Source organism: Phocoena sinus, chromosome 4 (assembly GCF_008692025.1).
Source record: "Phocoena sinus isolate mPhoSin1 chromosome 4, mPhoSin1.pri, whole genome shotgun sequence".
Taxonomy (NCBI): Eukaryota; Metazoa; Chordata; class Mammalia; order Artiodactyla; family Phocoenidae; genus Phocoena; species Phocoena sinus.
Window position 1 is genome coordinate 8694565 of NC_045766.1, and position 20428 is coordinate 8714992.

At 41.6% G+C, this 20428-nt stretch overlaps 1 long non-coding RNA gene across 1 annotated transcript; it reads right to left on the reverse strand.

The window, feature by feature from the left end:
• Positions 1-823: 823 nt before the first annotated feature.
• LOC116752536 lies at positions 824-19024 on the reverse strand. The gene is made up of 4 exons (XR_004349548.1): positions 18894-19024; positions 12283-12483; positions 7384-7476; positions 824-864 (listed from the first exon to the last, which is right to left on the reverse strand). It is a non-coding gene; the product is annotated as an uncharacterized LOC116752536 (long non-coding RNA).
• Between the last annotated feature and the right edge of the window lie 1404 nt (positions 19025-20428).

Here is a 20428-nt window from a genome sequence, read left to right on the forward strand (position 1 = left end):
CGCTGGCAGCCTGGAAATTATTTTTAAATCAAGAATTGGGACAAATTACACAGTGTTATGTTTGATATATAATGAAAGTATCCCTATTTCTATTTTATCAAGTCTCAGCATATGGTTTTTGCTTGGTTGTGTTTCAGTAATAAAATACATGAAGAATTTCTTTTTTTTTCAAACCGTCAAAGGTAAAATATAGACATGAGATATATTCTCAACAGTAAATTACTTCTTTAATGGTAAAGCTGTGTAAGTAATGGGGCCACTCCTTTTATCAACTGTTTTAAAGGATTTTGGCGAAGATTACTGAGGCAGATCATATGTGACATTCATTCACCTTGCTCTGCTCTATACACAGGCAAGCACAGAACACCATCAGTGTGGTAAATTTAAGTTTACTTTTTTTAATCTTTAAAATATGTTTGACTCTTTAGGAACAAATTGAAATGGGAAGTAACCATGAACATATTTTCTACAACACAGAGATTTGCTTATGGCAAAGTACTCAAAAGGGCTAAAAACATATATTTACAGAAAGACAAGTGCTCCAGACATGCTAAGCTTTTCTATGATAACAAGCAGGCTATCAATAACATGCTACCTATCAAGTATTTTTTAAAAGACAATAACAATAACATTAATAACACAATCTGTCCCTTCAAGGTGGAAGTAATGTTTCAATAGTAAATAAGAAGGAACTACCTTTTCTTCTGAAAAAGAAAAACAGAGGGCTTCCCTGGTGGCGCAGTGGTTGAGGGTCCACCTGCCGATGCAGGGGACGCGGGTTCATGCCCTGGTCCAGGAAGATCCCATATGCAGCGGAGCGGCTGGGCCCGTGAGCCATGACCTCTAAGCCTGCGCGTCCGGAGCCTGTTCTCCACAACGGGAGAGGCCACAGCAGTGAGAGGCCCGCATACCGCAAAAAAAAAAAAAAAAAAAAGAGAGAGAAACTCAGGCTACTGACGGAGCACATTAGAAAGATGTCCATTGTTATGTAATTAGGATACAAAACTAGACTAATAAATATATCATCTATTTTTTTAAAATCTCATATCAGCACATTCTAAAAGCTTGGAAATAAGATTTTTGTAACCAGTTTTAACTCTTCCAAACAAAGAATTTCAGTGGAATTTTGATAACAATGAAAAATGGTAAAACCTATTTATTGCTTTGCAAGAACAACTGATTGACATCAGAGAAGATGAAAACCTACTAGCCACATTTTAACAAAAACCTTTCCATAATTGGTGAATGGAATTTATTTAAAACAGCCAATAAAGGAAAATTTTCCCTTTGGATTTATGTGCCTTTGTGAGACATAGTTCTCAATTGCAAAAACCACTACAACAAAGTACTGAAAAAAATTGAATTAAGAAAGACATTTAAATAGTTGTATCAGAAAAATTTTGAGTTTCAGAAAACAATGAAGCATATTCAAATTTAACAGTAATTTCAGTGAGAGCAAAAAGACTTTTGTGCCATTACTAATTAAAATAAAAATAATTGTTTATTTCGTCATGAGCTCAGCCTCTTTGGGTTATAATTGTATAGACCTTATGACATGCATAACAGGTACTGACACAGTAGTTTGTCTATAATTTGGAAATAAATAAATATACATATAGTGAGGATGTATACTGGATTTTTTTTTACTAATAAGGACCTGCAAATAAAACATTTTGGAAGGCCATGTGCCCTATGTCAGGGCTATTCAGTGTGTCCTGTGAGCCCACCACATCAGTGTGACATGTGAGATCATTGGAAATGCAAATTCTAAGGCTCCATCCCAGACCTACTGAATCAGAATCTTTGGGTAGGGTGTCAGGAATATGTGTTTTAACAAAACCTTCAAGTGATTCTCTGATGCACATCAGATCTGTTCAAGACCTTGCTCTTTCAGCGCTGCCTGTTGGACACTAAATTAAGGCCGAACTTCTCACCATATCATTCAAAGGCTCTCCAAATCCAGCCAAGCCTCCTTTAATGGTCTATTTCCATGACTCCCCACCATGTTGGATGTCCCAGGTGTTCTTGGATGCCCCCTTCTTCCCTCCTCTCTGCCTCGTTTATGTTCTTTTCTCCACTGGATTCATCTCCAGCCCTATTATGTCTGCTTAACCAAAATCTCCACAACCTTCAATACCTGCCTCAAAAGTTACCTATTCTAAGAAGATTTGAATGATTTTAGAAGAAGGGGGAAAATACTTACCTGCATGTTCTCTCTCCCTTTTTTTTTTTAATGCCCAGAGCATCTTGTTTGTTTATTTGCCCTGGCACTGACTGTGTTGCATCATACATTATAGTCATGCAGGCACTTATTTCATTCCCTCTGTAGATTGCAGGCTCCTTGATAGAGCGACTTTATTCATCTTCCTTTATCCCCTAGTTTAGCACAGTCCTAGCAGACTCTCAATAGTTTGCTACAGAGTCGAAATAAAGTCCCATAACTGAGCTCTACCCACACCGTGGACTTCCTTTATCATGCTGTTGGGGACATTGCCTCACCATGGAGAACCTGGATTTCCCATGGACTTTTCTGTATACACTGACTGTCTCTTGCCCTCACGTTGCAATTCTGAGCTGGAAGAGCCTTCCTTCTCACTTAGTCATGACTGGTTCAACACTGAGCCACAAATGATGATCAAAACCAAAAATGGTTATCATGTTTGAGGCTTACCAGTGTCAGACACTCTACCACGTATGACTATCTTCTTCTGCTCTGGTGATGACTCTATTTGGTGGGCATGTTACAACTCCCATTTTACCAGGTGAGGAGACTAAGATGCAGAGAGGCTAAGGATTAAGTAACTGGCTCAAGGTCACAGGGCTAACAGAGTGGTAGAGCCAGGACTGGAATCCAGGTTGGCTGGCTCCAGAGCCTTCAGAGTTAACCTCTCCATTGCCCTACTAACCACAGAAGATAACATTGCTCCAGGGTCTTCCTTACATCATCTCCAAGTCACCAGCACTCATAACCACATGAAAGAGCCACGTGCACTAGATTCAATCTCGATGACAATATAAAAACTATGATTTTACTATAAAATTTCAACTTAAATCTAGATCAAAGATATCTAAATTACTCTTCATTTGGGCTATAATCTCATATTCCCAAACTTAAATGCTTAAAAAGAAAGCTTTGTCTAAGTTAAGATTACTAGCTCAAATAAAGCACAGAGTTAATACTACTTTTCCTCTAAAGTAACCAGTACAAAGAGTCCTTTTCTTCTTATAGTAAAATATGTCATAGAACTCGAACTAGTAGGCAATCACTATCTTTTCTTCATAAGAAAACAAAGCCTTTGAAATATGTACCATAACCTCTGAAAAATACAATTATCTTCCCTAAGAATTGAGGCATTTTTTTCTGACAAAAACGATGGGCAACAGATCTATAGTTCTTTTCTTCCTCAAAAAAATTATTGTATATTGTGTAATGATCATTATAATTAAAAATTAAGATGGCTTGCAATAATTTCACCATTATTTGATTCAAAATCTTTATAAAATATTGGCATTTTCCAACATTTATTTTTCCTGTCTATGTTCCACTTAAGGCCAAATTTTCAAACCCAGCTGCCAAATTACACATATAATTACTGCATTTGCGCACAAAAATGTGATAATTGCTTACACAATTTCAGAGGCCAGCTTGAGGCTCCTTTCCAAATTTGTTTTACATGTACAGTGTGGTGTATGTAGTTTTATATGAAAATGGGGAAAAGTAGAATTCATGTTTTGTCTGGGTGATACATGAAAATAGGTACAAAATAAAGCCTTTCTATAAACGTCTAGGTCTGTCTTCACATTTTCTCCCCATAGATCTTTATAAAAGAAAAGTCTTATAGAGCAGCTCAAACTTGAGCTGGAGTTGGAGTCATGGCAATGGAAGGGGATGGTGGCTGGTATGATGCCATGAACAGAACAGATGCTTATTTTGTGGGTGGTTGACGTGTTGTCATGAGGCATTCATCTGTCTATGAACTGCTTCTGTCAACCTGGCTAAGAAAAGATAAAGGCAATATAAGGCCCACAAATGTACAGTCAGCCAAGACAACACCAACCTCAGTAGAGCAGAGTGGCTGAGCACTGGAGACTTCCAGCTTTGCCTGATGGTTGACATAATGCTGGGCAAATATCCACTGTGGACATAGTTCACAATGGCTACTCTTAGTGGAAGGTTTGGTTGAAGAGAAAGAAAAGAAACAAGATCTAGGTAGTCATACACATTAGTGAAATGATCTGAGATACTTTTGTTTCTGCACAAGTAGGATAGAAAATTATGCCCAGTTCCACATAAGCTAATACCTAGGCTCAAAAAATATACTTGCCAAGCTCAAGGACTATGAATCTGATCTCTGACTAGCAGACATCTGACTGTGGAACTTACCAGAAGCAATTAGGCCAGAAGTCCACTAAACAATGAAGGAAGCTCTATTGTCAAAGAAATCTTCAGAAAGATCATCCTCCCCAAGGCCTTCCTGAAATCATCATAACATGTCTTGATGTATGTGAAGCAATGTTCTAAGCATTTTGCATGCAATCATTCCCTCTTTACATGCTTACTAATCCTAAAAGACGAGGATTATTAACCCCATTTTACATCTGAGGAGACTGAAGCGCAAAGAGTTTAAGAAATTTGCCCACGTTCAGACAATTAGAAAGTAGAGAAGCCAGTTATTAGAACCCAGGCAATCTGACTCCAAAGCCTTTACTCTTAACCACCAATACCATGTTGCTTATCAGATAAAGCCAAGGAAAATAATGGACAAGGGATAGCCTCCCAAAGAGAAGACCTTGGGCAGCCAACATGGCCCTCCATAGAATTCACTATTGGAATTCAGTTCTCACCATTTCTGTCCGGCAGGAATGATATCATTGTGGACTAGTAATTATTATGTGTTGTTTCTCATTCTTCACTTTTCCAGTTATCCTATTCTTTCTTCATCATGGGGTTTCTATGGGTTGTGTTGTATATGGATAACATATTATTACCAATAGTCCTATACCAATAGACTATGAGAAGTTTCACCCAGATGTGATGGAGTGGACCCCACATCACCCAAAAAATCAAAACTTGGAGCTAATGCACCAAATTTTGGGTTGTCTCTACTGGGGAAACATGGGTGTTTCTGAGAGGATGAATGGAAAGAAGGGTATGCATGGGTGCTGGGTAGCCAGTGGACATTCACTGATAACTTAACCAGGATCCACTCCCCATTTCCAGGTTCATGGGCTCCTCATACCATTCGTGGGCTTTGGGAGCCATAAATTTCATCCCCAGTCACAGAAGTGAGTGAGTCCTGATTAATGCCCAAATCAGAATAATCCTTCTCCACCTCCACATCAACCTGGACATGACAATTGGTTTAGGAATGATCAGTAATCCAACTGTAAACCAATCAGTACGTAGCATCTATTCACCATTATTGGTTCAGTTTAGTCCAAACAATGCAAAGAACAAGGTTTTTGTTCACTGGTTAAGGGTAAATGTACCTTCTCCTCTATCCAGATGTGAAAGTGGAAACATGTCACCTTGATGGCAGCCACCTTACAACCACAAAGAAAGTCAGTCATGGAATGAAGTTAGAACTGGATAGTAGAGTGAAAGAGGGAAGAAAACACACTAAAACTAGGTCTTTGATAATATCACTGAACTGGATCAACCAATAGTGAAACTCACCCAACTCCTGAACTTCCAATTACATGAGCCAATAAGTCTCCTTTTCTACTTAAGCCAGTCTGAGTTTTGTTTTCTGCTAATTGATCTATCTTCTAAGGTTATTTGCATAGTTTTCAGAAATAATAGCCTAGAAAGATCTGATTTCTCTGTAGCCTCCTAAGAAGTTTAGGCTGATACCTGGAATATCTGCTCCAATTCCAGTGGTGCAGACTTCTTGTACCATGAAATTCAACAAGTTCAAACTGGTTTAGGAGGCTCTAAGGCAGTGTACAGCAATGGAAAACACATAGGACTTGGTTGACCTCAAATCCCAGCTCTTTCACTTACTAGCTGGATCAGGTGACCATATAATTTATTAACCAAATCAGGGTATTTGTGAGGAAAAGGGAGTGTTAAAATAATGTCTCTGGAAAACAGTCATAAACTGGAGTAGTGCCAGGAAAATAGGTGTGAACTGTCCATCTATATCTGGGTTGCTTTGGACAAATCTTTGAGTGCCAATTCACATATCTGTAAAATGGGGCTAACGGTATTTGTCTCTCATGGTTGTTAGAGGATTCAAAGAGATACGACACATGATAGGTGTTGGGAGACAATTAAAAGGCCATCGCACTTTTTTATTCTAAATGTTTCTATACTGATAATTGTTAAAAAAAAAAAAATTACTCATGGGAATTCCCTGGTGGTCCAGTGGTTAGGACTCGGGGCTTTCACTGCCAGGGCCCGGGTTCAATCCCTGTTCGGGGAACTAAGATCCCGCAAGCCGCTCGGCACGACCCTGATTAATTAATTAGTTAATTAAACATATTCACATATTTACTGGGTGATTTAGAGATTTTTCTTTAGACTATAAATATTAATGAAAAGAAATGAATACAAATATGAATCTATGAAAACCTCACGAACTTTAATAACATGAAAACCAGGGCCAATTTTGCACATAGGTATGGTAGGTTACCACCCTTTAGACAATTTTCAGGGGTGCAGGAAAATTCCCCTTCCTCCCAATAAAGTACTTTTGGTGATGCCTAAAATTCTCCAACTATTGAAAACAATTGGCCCTTACATTTCTACAGCATGCAACAGTTTAGAGTTTGCTATAGCATGAACTTACAAAGTAATCAGTCAGTCTCATAGCAGTGACCGTAGAGCTGGGAGCAAGCTCCTTAAAGAAGCGACAGCACAGGTTACCCTGCCTTGAGTTTTTTCACCCTCTTTCCGATATGCCCAACCCTGAACATTGCAGTCCTACAGACTTTCAAAGGATTTTGTCATTCTTATCCATTCTATCATCAATCCAAACTTTTCCTTGCTAGCATGTGAATGGATCTTACAAAGTCAAAAGAATTCTTTTTCAGCACCCCCATTTGATCTTTACATCATGAATTTGAGGTCACATCAGTGTTAGCAAGACACTTCTCTGAGGCCTGAATGCGGAACATGTATCAGTTAGAATCTACTCCGAAGGCAAAAACGACACCAGTTATTCAAACAGAAACTTTAATATATTTGTTAACTGACTAAAAGTTAGAAAGAACTCTAAGGTATCTTGGAGGTAACAACTTCGGGAAATAGCTACTGCCCCTGGGACTGAGGGAATAAAGAGAAGAGACTGATATTATTAAAACTCAAATTATTAAAACTGACTTCGAAAAGGCGCTCCATGGAATTGAAGCTCAGGCCTCGGAGGAGGGGGCACTGCTCACCTGTTCCTGGTGTCCCTGAGTTCAGAGGAGGGTCCTGGTGGCTAGGACCCAGACTTCTGAGGAGGGCACTCCAGCCAAGTGGTGCTGGCGTCTCTGAAAAGAGCACAGTGAAGGTTTTACAAGTGCTAGAGAAATGGCAAACTAGATTCTGATGCTGCTCTAGGAAGGAATTGCCCCTACCTGGGTAAACAAGCAGGGCTGGGGTTACAGTCACAGGAAGAGGAAGGACCTTGCGGTCTTCCTCTAGTGCCCCCTATTGACAGAGCCTACATGCAGTCAGTTTACAAAGCCGCATGTGTTTTGCAGAGCCCCAGCTTCAGGATCACAAAGCAAAGGACAGGTTTGGAGCTTAGAGATAATACCTTAATGACTAACACAGAACAGCAAATTTTTACTGTGTGGAGGAGGAACCCATAATCTGACTCTCAGGATAAAAATACCCAACTCCGGGCCTCCCTGGTGGCGCAGTGGTTGAGAGTCCACCTGCCGATGCAGGGGACACGGGTTCGTGCCTTGGTCCGGGAAGATCCCACATGCCGCGGAGCAGCTGGGCCCGTGAGCCATGGCCGCTGAGCCTGCACGTCCGGAGCTTGTGCTCCGCAACGGGAGAGGCCACAACAGTGAGAGGCCCGCGTACCGAAAAAAAAAAAAAAATACCCAGCTCCTTCAAGACATTTCCCATGCCTTCTACACCACCACCAATGAAAATATTTTGAAAACTGTGAAGTATCATTGAAAGAAAAGTGTATAGTTATTATTTCTTCTGGAAGACAGATCTGAATAGGCAATCCCTAACAGTTTGGATATCAAGAGCTGACTTGTTGACATCTTAGTGACCATTTTTGTCATATGAACTATTACCAGCCAGAGACATCATAGTATTTCTGTTCCTACAGAAATTGTGAGGATGCTTTTTTCCCCAGGAAGCATCTTAGACATTGTGATTATTCTCTGTAGATATTCATGGAGATATGATTTGAATACCTCTATTTTCTCGGGGAGCTGAAGGAGAGAATATTGATTATGGAATATTCTGAAAGTCACACAGTGTGTATAAAGCTAATAAAAAGGCACATTGTGGTCATGGTAGAATTTTCAAAGAGCTAATGATCGTGGCTTCACTGTGCCTACCTGTTTGGCAATTCTTCTTTTGTATAAAGTGTCATTCATTATATTGTCTAGGTCTTTGTTGACTGAGTTTGGACAGATTTAACAAAACAGGAAAATCTGTATTCTTATACCAACTTTTGACAACCTTAATAGGCATAAAATCCCTTCTGATGTCTTTCCTGGGGCAGTACAATGAGTGGCCAACCACAAACGTGTTCAGAAACTTCCTTTAACTGGCAGATTGGAAGACTGGCCTTAGACCAGTGCTTTGAACACCAGTATTCCTAAATGAGACCTAGAAGATACATACAACTTGAACACAGTTTGCTCTGGGAATCTCCTTCCAGATAAATGGGGGCAGAGCAGGGCAGAGAAGGAGAATGACAATTGTCTTAGGCTTTCAAAGGCCTTAAAGAGCCATAAAAGTTAGACAAAAAGACAAGAAAGAGGCAAGATCTAAGGGTTAATCTAAACCCCTCCCCAGAATGGAGAGGGGAGGGGTTTAGATTGGTAAATGCAGCTCCAGCACTTAGCAGTCATATCATATCATATCAAATCACATCCTACATATGAGTAGTTCACAGAATGGAAACATAATAAATGTCTGAAAATTAAGATGTTTTCATCACAGCCACTGCCTAAATGGCTCATGTTTGGTTGAGAGGTCACTAAAAATAACATAATAATTTAAAATGTGGTCTCTGGAACCATGCTGTCTAAATGCAAAACAAGGTACCTCTTATTAATTAGCTACACAATCATGGGCAAGTTACTTAACTACCTGTGCCTCAGGCTCTCATCTGTAAAATGAGGACAATAATATACCTACCTAAAATTAATTGGGGCAAATAAAGTATCACAAAAATACAATGGCTTAAAGATTATAGATATATTATTAATATTATATTCACTGTGACTCTTATAACTAACCATGTTTCCATCTTTATATTGGCTGCCAGGGAACTCAGAGTCAAATTTATAATACTCTCTCAGCAACTACATAGTAATGACATAAGCATTTGTGTCATAACTAAATCTTTATCAGAATTCCATTCCCACTTTTACTCTTTACTTAATTTTCCAATCTCTGTATGTTTTTTTCCTGTATTGTTATAAACATCTTTATAGGTGTCCTCAGAATCATTTTGAAACACACACACACACACGCATGCAAAAATAAATCTTTTTATGTTTTTAAAGTTGTTCTCAGACTCCTTTTGTAACAATAAAGCATAAATTAAGTAAGTGATAGTGTTTTCCCAGACAAGACTATGAATTCCTCAAACACAAAGTTCCCATTTACCTGACTAGCAAACATTCAAAAGTATGACAACACTCTCTATTGGTAAGGCTGAAGGAAAACAGGCAATTCAGTAATAGTTATCAAAATCACAAATTCATGAAACTACTGACCCAGTGTTTTCTCATCTAGGCATTTATCCTACAGATATACTAGTACCCAGAACAAAATGACATATGTACAAAGTTACTCACTTCAGCCTTATTTCTAACAACAAGAGACTGGAAACAAAATAAATGTCCATCAATAAACAGCTGAGTAAATAAATGATTTATTTCACTTCTCAAACATTTGTATAGATCTCTGGAATGCTCACGGTCTTGGACACTCAGCCTATGATGTCTGGTGATTAAACTGATCCCAACAGAACCAGTAAGCATCAATCTTCATCCTACTTTACCACAATGCCTCATATTGTCAGGCCAGTTTTTTGCTGCCTATAACGGTCATTGAGGGTAAATGAATTCCTAGTACACAGATAGCACATTGTTTTCATTTATGCATTCAGTCTCATATATTGCCTACAGGAATGTAAGTTAAATTCTTACAGAAGGCACTGGTGCATTAAATTCCAATGCAGAACCTTAGAAAGAGACTTGGACTACTAATATTATGCCAGACACTCTGTCTTTCTTCCAATATCTGAGCATTTTACATAACACAATCAAAAACAACAACCACCACAACACTCTACACACTGTGATAAACCAAAACCAATAGGCTCATTGTATTAGTTTTCTATTGCTGCATAACAAATTACCCCCAAACTTAGCAGCTTAAAACAATAAACACTTATCATCTCACATAGTTTCTTGGGTCAGAGATCCAGGAGGGGCTTAGATGAGTGGTTCAGCATCAGGGTCTTTCATGAGGTTGCAGTTAATGTCGTCTAGGGCTGCAGTCATCCGAAGGCCTAACTGAGGCAGGAGGATCTGCCTTCAAGGTGGCTCACTCATGCCCGACAAGTTAGTGCTGGTAGGAGGTCTCAGTTTCTCACGACATGGACCCTCCCATTGGGGTTCCGTGAGTGTCCCCATGACACGACAGCTGGCTTCCCCCAGAGAAAGTGATCCAAGAACAAGCAAGGTGGACATTGCAATGCCTTTAATGACTTAATTTCGAAAGCTACACACCATCTCTTCTCCCACATCCTGTTCTTTAGAAGCAATTCATTGTCTGGCTCACAATCAAGTAAAGAAGAATTAGGCTCTACTTTTTGAAGGGATAGTTCCAAAATATGTGTAGACCTATTTTAAAACCATCAAGATCATCTTGTTTGCTTCTAGTCCCCCAAATAAAAAATCCATGAGTATTTCCTGTAAACTCTGCAACAAAAACAATTTTATCCCCAACTTTGGCTAAGCTGGTGTCTGAAGATGTATCATGACCTTCATGGATATGATAATCATGTGAGCAAGTTGCTGTTTTCACCATGAATAGATTAATTTTGCAGTTTTTCCTTAAATACTAGTTATGTTTTTGATAGACCAGTGAGTCTTTCTGAAGTCTGCCTCCTTTGCACTCTTTGCAAGTGAATTTTTCTCTCTTTTTCTAAATACCTCTGAGCACCTCTTTGATAATGTCTGAGTAGGACCTCCTACCTTATTCACTAATGCTTCCATCTAACCTCACAGAGGAAGAATATTGTAGAAAAAATGGGAAATAAACTTGCCCAAGCAAGATCAGAGACCAGCAGGAGTACACAAAGGGGGAATCATCATATGTTTCTACTTGCCGTCCTAAACTTCTGCCATTGCTGTGAGAAACACTTTCCCCAGGTAGGCCCTGCTCCATCAGCCTGGGTCCCAGAATGAAAATGCATTGAACAGAGCCATCCCAGGAATCTGCAGATCTGAAGCATGAAGCACAGAAGTCCAACCAACACTCAGACTCTTGAAGAAAAATAAACATTTATTTTAAGACATCATATTTTGATGTCATTTGTTAGGCAGCATAAGCTAGCTGATATACCCAGTTTTACTTAGATGGCCACTTCCACACCAATAATCTGTGACCAGCAAATCTGTCCGTGAAAGAAAACTACATCTTCTGCACATGTTTGAAAGAGAAGGGGGAAATGGTTCTCAGAAGAAGGTTTTGGCAGGGAGTGGGGAGAGTGCAGGGCACACAGATCGACAGAGATGCACCAGAGTCTGGAACTCCCTAACCTCCATCTGTGTTCTCATTCCTTTATTCAACAAGCATTCTATCCAGTGAATTCTTTATTTTTTTTTCTCACTTAAAACTCTTCTGCTACATTTAACAAAAATGCCTTTCTGGAGTTGGTGTGATTCAAAAGAAGACTGAGAAAGAAGAAGACTGGTTTCAAGCAAAGGGCTCAGCAGCATGCATGGGAAAGTGGAACCAAGAGGTGAGGTGTATGTTGGAGAGAATAGAAACCAAAGAGGCTGGGGTAAGTGATGGACTGTATGCAAACACCTGACCCTGACCCAAGGAAGCACACGTGTGGCTGGTCTAATCTTTCTTACCTCGGCTGCATCCTGGGGAGAACACTGGCAGGGTTCTTTGAGGAAGAGTGTTGGTGAAGCCATTGAAACTGGTGCCGGGAGAAAGCTAGAGGACTGAGGGGCACAAAATGACAGCCATCGTGGCATTTTCCCTTGCTCCTATAAACCACGTTTCTGTCATTCCTTCTTTCTTGCCCCGCACACCACCGCCAACAGAAGTACCTGGAAGTTAGAAAATGAATACTTGAAGCCCCCCATTAGTGCTATCCCTCAGTTATTAGAGTAGCTTGTTCTTTAAACTAGAACTTTCCTGTAACATATCCCTGATCATTTGGGGCTTTGATTCCTCTGTTTGAAGCGTGTCACATGTCCTGTCAAAATAACTTCTTATAGCTCCCTAACAACTGTGGGTGGCCTGTGATCACCTTGTCAGAGTGTCTTTTACACCCAGAGCTGGCTGCCAGATTCCACGTGACTTACTTGCTGGCTCCCCCTCCCTACAACTTATGCTTCAAATATCATCTCCTTCCTCGTTTGTTTGTTTGTTTGTTTGTTTTGCTGGCAGTTGCTGGGGCCGAACAGCAATTTGCAATTATTTATGCAGCTTAAATCCTATTGTCAACACCCTTATCCTCAATACACAGCCATGCCAGAGGTGTGAGCTGAGCTTTTCGGGTGTCACCGTGAGAAGGGGAGGGAGATGGGCTGAGGTTCACAGAAGCAAGGCTTCCTGAGGTCCTCAGCCAAAGCACACATTGTTGCCGAGCTGCTTTTTCTCCTTCTCGCCTCTATTTGGGGTGGATTTTCATTTGGAATTATAAACAGATCACAGCTTGCTGTTTGTTTGCTATTGTCAGGTCAGACCCAGCACTCAGGGAGAGGGTGGTATCACGGAATTTTCTTGGCCATTTAACAGGGATGATGGAATTTGCCTGCATTTGTATAGCTCCTTCTCTCCGGGACTCTCAAAGGCCTCCTCAAACAGAACTTAATCCTCTCCAACATCAGGTGTGAATGGAACATTTTCCCTTTCCTCCCTCAAGCCCATTTCAGAGGGTATAGTTCAAGGAGAACAGGTGAAAGCAAATAGGAGGAGGGGGATGAAGGCTGACACTTCCTTAGAGAACCACAGGTGTGGCCTTTGCACTGCTTACACAGAAGTACCCCTTCTGGGTGGACATCTTTCCAAAAGACATGCTTCCGTCTACACTGATGCAGTCCCATGCCAGGGCACAGCTTGGTGAGTGGACTATAAACTGGATTAGGCACCCTTGTCCCCTCAGCCAAGCGTTTTTGTATATGGCACAACTGTACAGGTCAGCCCTGAGTTCTTACACCCAATGAAATGAATTAGGTTTTTGTACTTAGGATGAGAATTTTGTCCCCGAAATTCACTATATACCCATTACACTGTTGACCAATTGAAGAGACCATCAGTGCCTTAACATCTAAGTTGAAAATTACTGTTCAGAGACCTCTAGGAGTTTTTGCAAGCGTCATCTCATTTATTCAGTAAATATTTATTAAGCACTTATGTACTAAGCACAAGCCCCCTCCAGGAGCCTAAAGCTCTTTGGAAAGACCACAAAAACTGATAAATCACTGTCGCTGTGGTAGGCAGCTTCTGACACGGTCCCCAGTGATCCTCACCTCCTGGTATTAATGCGCTTGTGTGAGCTCCTCCCCTTGAAAATGAGCCAGACCTATGGCTAAAGGATTCTAACACATTCTAAAGAGCAGTCTATAGCAAAAGTGATGGCCTGTTGCTTCCCTGATAAGGTCACAAAAGGCTGACTTCCACCTTGCCAGTGTTCTCTCACTTGCTCACTCCGGTAGAGCAATCCACCATATTGTAGATGCTCTATGGGGAGACCCATATGGCAAAGATCCGAGACCTCCAGCCAACGGCTTGTGAGGAACCAAGGCCTCAGTCCAACAACCCATGAGGAACTGAATTCCGCCAACAACCATGTGACTGAGCGAGGAAGTGGATCCTTCCCAGTCAAGCCTTGATATTAACTACCTTGTGAGAGACCCCAAGCCAGACAGGACCCAGATGCCTCACCCACACAAACTGTGAAATAATGCATGTATGTTATTTTATTTGGGAGTAATTTGTTATGCAGCGCAAAGCTATAATCACAGGGTGTCAGGCAGGACCGTGGTCATCTCCAGGCTCCACTTCCTTGAGTAGGGAAGGATTCACTTCCACATCCACTCACAAGATCGTTGACAGAATTCAGTTATTCAAAGGCTGTTGGACTGAGGGCCTCAGTTCCTTGCTGGCTCTTGGCTGGGGACCACCCTCAGGTCTTTACCACATTAGTCTATGGGCTAGCTCACAACATGGAAGTTGTCTTCCATCAGAGTGAGCAAAAGAGGGCAAGCAAGACAGAAGCCAGGGTCTTTTTGTAACCTAATCTCAGAAGTAACATCCCATCACATTTGCCATTTTCTATGGGTTAGAAGTCCACACTCAAGGGGATGAGATTACACAAAGACAGGAATTCCAGGATGTGGAGCTCATGGGAGGCCATCTTTGAAGCAACCCACTGCATCTTCTCTGTCATTTCCTCACCCCATCCCTTCCCCAGGCCCTCACAAGGCCTGGGAGATTCTCTCTGCCCCACCGTCTCTCCATTCTCCCATCACCATGTTAATTTGTACACAGCCTTTGCAACTATGTAGATTCTGGCCAAGCCTCCTAATGAGCCCACCTACCTTCTTTCTACTCTCCCAACTGGTACTCAGAAAACTGATTACAATTTTCAAGACATCACATGGTATCATATAATTTTTCTATTTGAAAATGGTCACTGGCTCCCAAATTCCTCTTCTATCAGTAAAGACTTTTCTCAGTCTAACTCAATCACTGTTCCAGTAACAATTTTCTTTTCTTTTCCAGTAACACTCCCCTCCAACCATACAGGTATACTTATTGTCCCTAGATCACAGCCAGCCAACCTCCCTTTCCATGGCTTTGTGTGCTGTTCCCCTCCCTTAAATATTCTCCCCCTTCTCTCCAGCTATCTGAATTCTCCCCCAAATTTCATGACTCATCTCAAGTCTGTCTCCTTTCTGAAGCTTTAAAACTTATGACAGTGTCTGGACATAGCTGGTCAAGTAATCTATGTGTTAGCGTAGTTTGGTTCATTCTGGAGCCAAATGGCCTCTTCCTCCTCCTGATTCTTGAATTACCCCTTACTCACTGAACCTCTGGTGTGACACTTATCACAGACTTCCATTAGTTTGCAGTTCAGTAGAAAAATAATAAGCTATCTATAGCTGCATATTAATTGAGGGTGTGAAACAAGTTTGGAGAGAGTAGAATCTACCATCAACCTTGACCATAGTCACAATACGTTCTAGAGCTGTCCTATCAACCTTCATAGGATCCTATTGCTTATTATCCTGTTTTCAGGGATTCATCATTAGCCCAGAGACTCTACAGCAATTTACATTCATAAGCATGAAATTCTTGGAGCTCTCAGACACTGTTTCTTAGCTTCACCTATAACGTAGTATAACAATCTAACAGAAAACAAAAATTAATAATTAGTGTCACCTACTAAATACCCCAGATTATGTTGTTCTATCTAATCCTGACAACAACCCATTTTACAATAGAGAAAATGGAGACCCAGAGAAGTTAAGTAATTTGCCAAAGGTAAATTACTTTTGGTGACTGGTGAGACCAAGATTCCAACACCAATCTGACTGATTCCAAATCCCATGCAACTCCCTCTTCTGGACACCATAACTGGGAGCTATGGCCTCATGCATGTTTAGGAGAAATCATATTTATTTTGCATGGTTATCGTTGGATGGAAGGCAGCCTATACCATTCTCCCTGAAATGATTTTATCATCTTTTAGCAGCCGTGCCAATCCAATCTGTTCCTGTAGGAAAATCATCTTTCTCTACGAACTCCAGATGAAATGATGTGCAGACTAGACAACCCACCAAGAAAATTTAATTGTAAAGAGAGATGGATGGTGGAAGTTGATGGAATCATCCTATCCCACACCAGGTCCTATAATGTCATATTCTTATTGGTCTTGGAAAAAAACAAATAGGTTTGGTTTTTTTTACCCCAGAAATAAGTTGCCTTCAGATCCTATCTTCTGAAAGAGCTTTTCTGGAGAGATATCAGCATAATACATTTTTAAAAACAAACACACAAATGTGTTTCCCAGAAATGGAAAGGGATATAAGGTACAGCTTCATTTCAAATTAGCAAACCTTATCCCAAAGATATCTCAGGTAACTGCTTGATTAGTACTCTTTCCTGGGCTCTCCAGAGCCATCCATTCAGAGATTGTCAAATGACAGTGTCTAATGTTGACATTAGCTGAGACCATCCATCTGACAAAGCTGAGGGTGCAGAAAGAGTCAGGGGGATGCTAAAACTTGATTGATCGAGGTCTGGGAAGCATCTGTCTGGGAACCATGAGTGTGGCCCGTGGACAGAGGGGGGCAGCAGAGAGCTGCTGGAGAGGTAAGCTCATCAGGGAGCTTCCAAGGGGGCAGGTGGTTCTGGTCACCATGGAGACCTTGGCTGGAACATCCTGCCCCAGGGTCAGTAACCCAGCTAAAGAATTAGTCCTGTTGAGATTCCTGGCTGGGATTCACACATAGGACACTCCATTTTCCACACTGTGGCCAGAGATCTTCATAAACCTGCCCCTGATCATGTCATTCTCCTGCTAAAAAGGCACTTTAACCAATCTCCCCATTGCTTAAAACAAGTTCTCAAGCTTTAGTGTGTATCAACATGACTTGGAGGACGTGGTAAAACATAAATCACTAGGGCCGCGCTCTCAGAATTTCTGATAGGCTAGGTCTGGGACGGGACCCGAGATTTTGCATCTCTGACAAGGTCCAGGTGATACTGATGTTGCTGGTCCCCACTGGTCCAGGGACCACACCTTCAAACCACCAGCTTAGAAGATGCTGAGCCGCCATCCCCCTCCTGCCTAATTCCTCTTGTATCCACTCACTTCCACCCTCACACACAATGCTGTACCTGGGGACTTCCTTCAGCTCCCCAAGGGAGCCGTGGCTCCCCACACCTCTTGGCCTGTTCACATCTGCCCTCTCCGCTGATATGCTCACCCTCCATCTCTTCACCTGGCTGAGGCTTACTTGTCTTAGGTCCCTAGTTAGACACCTCGCGCTTAGGATCTCCCATAGCGCCCTGTGCTTCACCTCCTACACTGTGTTGCAAACAACTGTGTGTGTGTGTGTGTGTGTGTGTGTGTGTGTGTGTGTGCGTGTGTCTATCAGCCTTGTGAGAGCAGGGGCTCACCACCACACCTGCCACGCTCAATCCACCATCACCCCTCTCGTCTGGATTCTCACAGTAACCGTGCTACATTTCTCTGACCATCTTCCTTTTCTGTTCTCAATGACTATTTCAAACAATCTTCATTCTCTTCAGATCTCTAACCTTCACACCTCCTCTATCACACTAGACAGATGGCCTTGCCTACTCCCTCACGGAGAAAATAGAAGCCACCAAACAGAAACCTCGCAACTTCCCACCACCAAACTGACAAACCCACCAGCATCTGTACCCACCGCATCCCCCTGACCTCCTGTTACAACAGAGGAACTGCCTGTACTTTCTAAGTCTGTCTAAAGCCAGACTCTCCATCTATGCAGTGGTTTCCCCTCTCCTACTACCTCAAAAAAAACCCACTATCAACACACCTTCTCCACGTTTCTTCAACCTCTTCCTCTCCCCTGATTTTCTGCCTGCTATTTTCAGAACTTGCTGACCTTTCTCTTCTATAAATAACCATCCTCCTTAGGCTCCATGTCATGATTTCCATTTCCTCATTTCCCATTCACTCCACAAGCCATTTGTCCTCAGAAACTGTACTAAGGTTGTGAAGGAACTTTCTTTAGTTGAATCCAAGGATGCTTTCAGTTCCCATCATCCTTGCCCCAGGTGACTCGTTCTTCCCTTAGCTTCCATGAAATCCCAGCCAGGTTTTCTACCCATCCGCCCGTTCCTCCTGTACTTCACTTGTAAATGCTGGTATTCTGCTGGGTAAATCCTAGGACCTCTCGTCTGAAGTCTGCCTGGATAGCATGTCCATTACCGTCAATTCAGTTACTACACACATACCAGCCACTCCCTTTACGGGAGAGGTCTCCAGCTCTCTGACGTCCAGATTCAGAAAACAAATTGCCCGTTCTATGTATTTTTCTTTGGTGTTCAGAGGTCCCTCATACTTAACTGAACTTATGACCTGCCCCCACAGATGCTCCTTCTAGGTGCTTGTTATTGAAGGAAATGGCCCCAGGCACGTGGCCTTGACACCTCCCTCTGCCTACTACTCCCTGCTCACCATATCCACAATTCCTCAATTCTACTAGACTCTCTCCCTCTCCCCCACTACCACAGCCCCAGCTACTATCCTATCTGTCACAGCTACAGCCATCAGGCTCCTTGAAATATTTCTGGCCCCGTCCAATCAATTTCTCCCACTTTGCTGGAGAGGTCCTTCTAAAAACAAATGTCGCCTCTTTGTTTAAACCCCATGATGGATATCCATCACTGGCGGGATACTTCAGTTTTGTTTTGCCCCCATACCCCAGCCACCAAGCACGCAGCCCGTACACACCTCAGGGTCGTGACACATTCTGTTCTCTCTCTGGACTCCGGCTCTCACATCCATCCTTGCCTAATAAACTCCCACTCATCCTTTAGGGCTCAGCTTTAGATTCCCTGAGGGAAGTTTCATTGACCTTCCATCGGCGCCCACTACCCGCTCCGCCTACACACTCTCCCTGCATCTCTTTGCCTGGCTGGGTTAAGTTTACCAGTTAAACATTCTCACAGCACGCTGTACTTTGCCTTCACAGCACTCAGCACAGTTGTGGTCCATCAATTATTTGTGAAAATATTTTTTAATGCCTCTTTCTCTTCATCTAAGGATCACACAGCCGAGGATCAGATCTTCCTTATTCTCTGCCGTATCTCCACTACCTTTTATGATGCCTGGCTTGTACTGAGCTGACAACAAATCTTTGTTGAAGAAATAATGAATGATTAGAGAAAAATATGCCATAATTTGAGTTTCAACACCTCCTGGATTGATGCTTTGCTGATTCTCTACATTTCGCAATTTCCTCTGTATTCAGCAGATAATAAATAATAGCTCATATTTTTTCGGAGCTTTCTATTTGTCTGTCGCTGTCCTAAGTGTATTACATTCTCACAAAATTCCTGTGAGCTAGATACTATTATTATCTTCATTCTATAGTAACAGAAACTAAGGCACAGAAAAGTGAAGAAACTTACCCAAGGAAACAGAGCTGATCAGTAATAAGCTGGGCTATAAGTCAAGATAGTCTGGCCTACATCCTGTGTTCTTAAACACTATGATATACTGTCTCTCAAAATCTTTGTGGTACATACAAGGAAGACCTCTGTTGAGTGTGGAGACTTTTGCATTAATAAGGGTGCTGTTACAGAGAAAGGAAGACAAAAAAATTTTGATACATCAGTGGTTGTCAGAATTTAATGTGCATTACAATTGCCTAGAGAGATTGTTAAAATACAGATGCCCCAGCCCCAGGTGCACCTGGTCTGAGAGGGGAGGCCCAAGAATTTGCATTTCTAACAAGTTTCCAGGAGATGCTGATGCACTTGGTCCAGGAGCACACTTTGAGGACTACTGCAGGACAGAAAGGATTTTCACAAGCTTTCTCAATCTTTAAAAATGCTTGGTACCCTTCCTCTACAATCTACAACTTCTTTGAAGTTGGTTGCTATTGATTTCAAATGTATAGTGAAAAAACTCAAGATTTTGAATCAAAGAATCATTAGAACCTCTCTAAGAAGTATACAGCCCCCCAAAATAATCACAGAATGGTTTATATTTCCTGAGCCACCAGACATACCACATCTCCTCGCCCTCCTGGTGTGGTTGGGGAAGTCTTTTAGAATTCCCTGCAGGGCTGGGAATTGAGGCCATCCATCCCCCAGGACTAATCACAAATATTTTATAAAGATGAAGTTTCGTTATATCTTTGTTCTTTGTATCTTGGCTTTTGTTAGCGCATTTTAATTAGGATCTGGTATCTGCAATAAGCAGTAAACATAAAGAGCTTTGCAAAAATGTATTAGACTGTTTGTTTTCACACTCTAATGCAT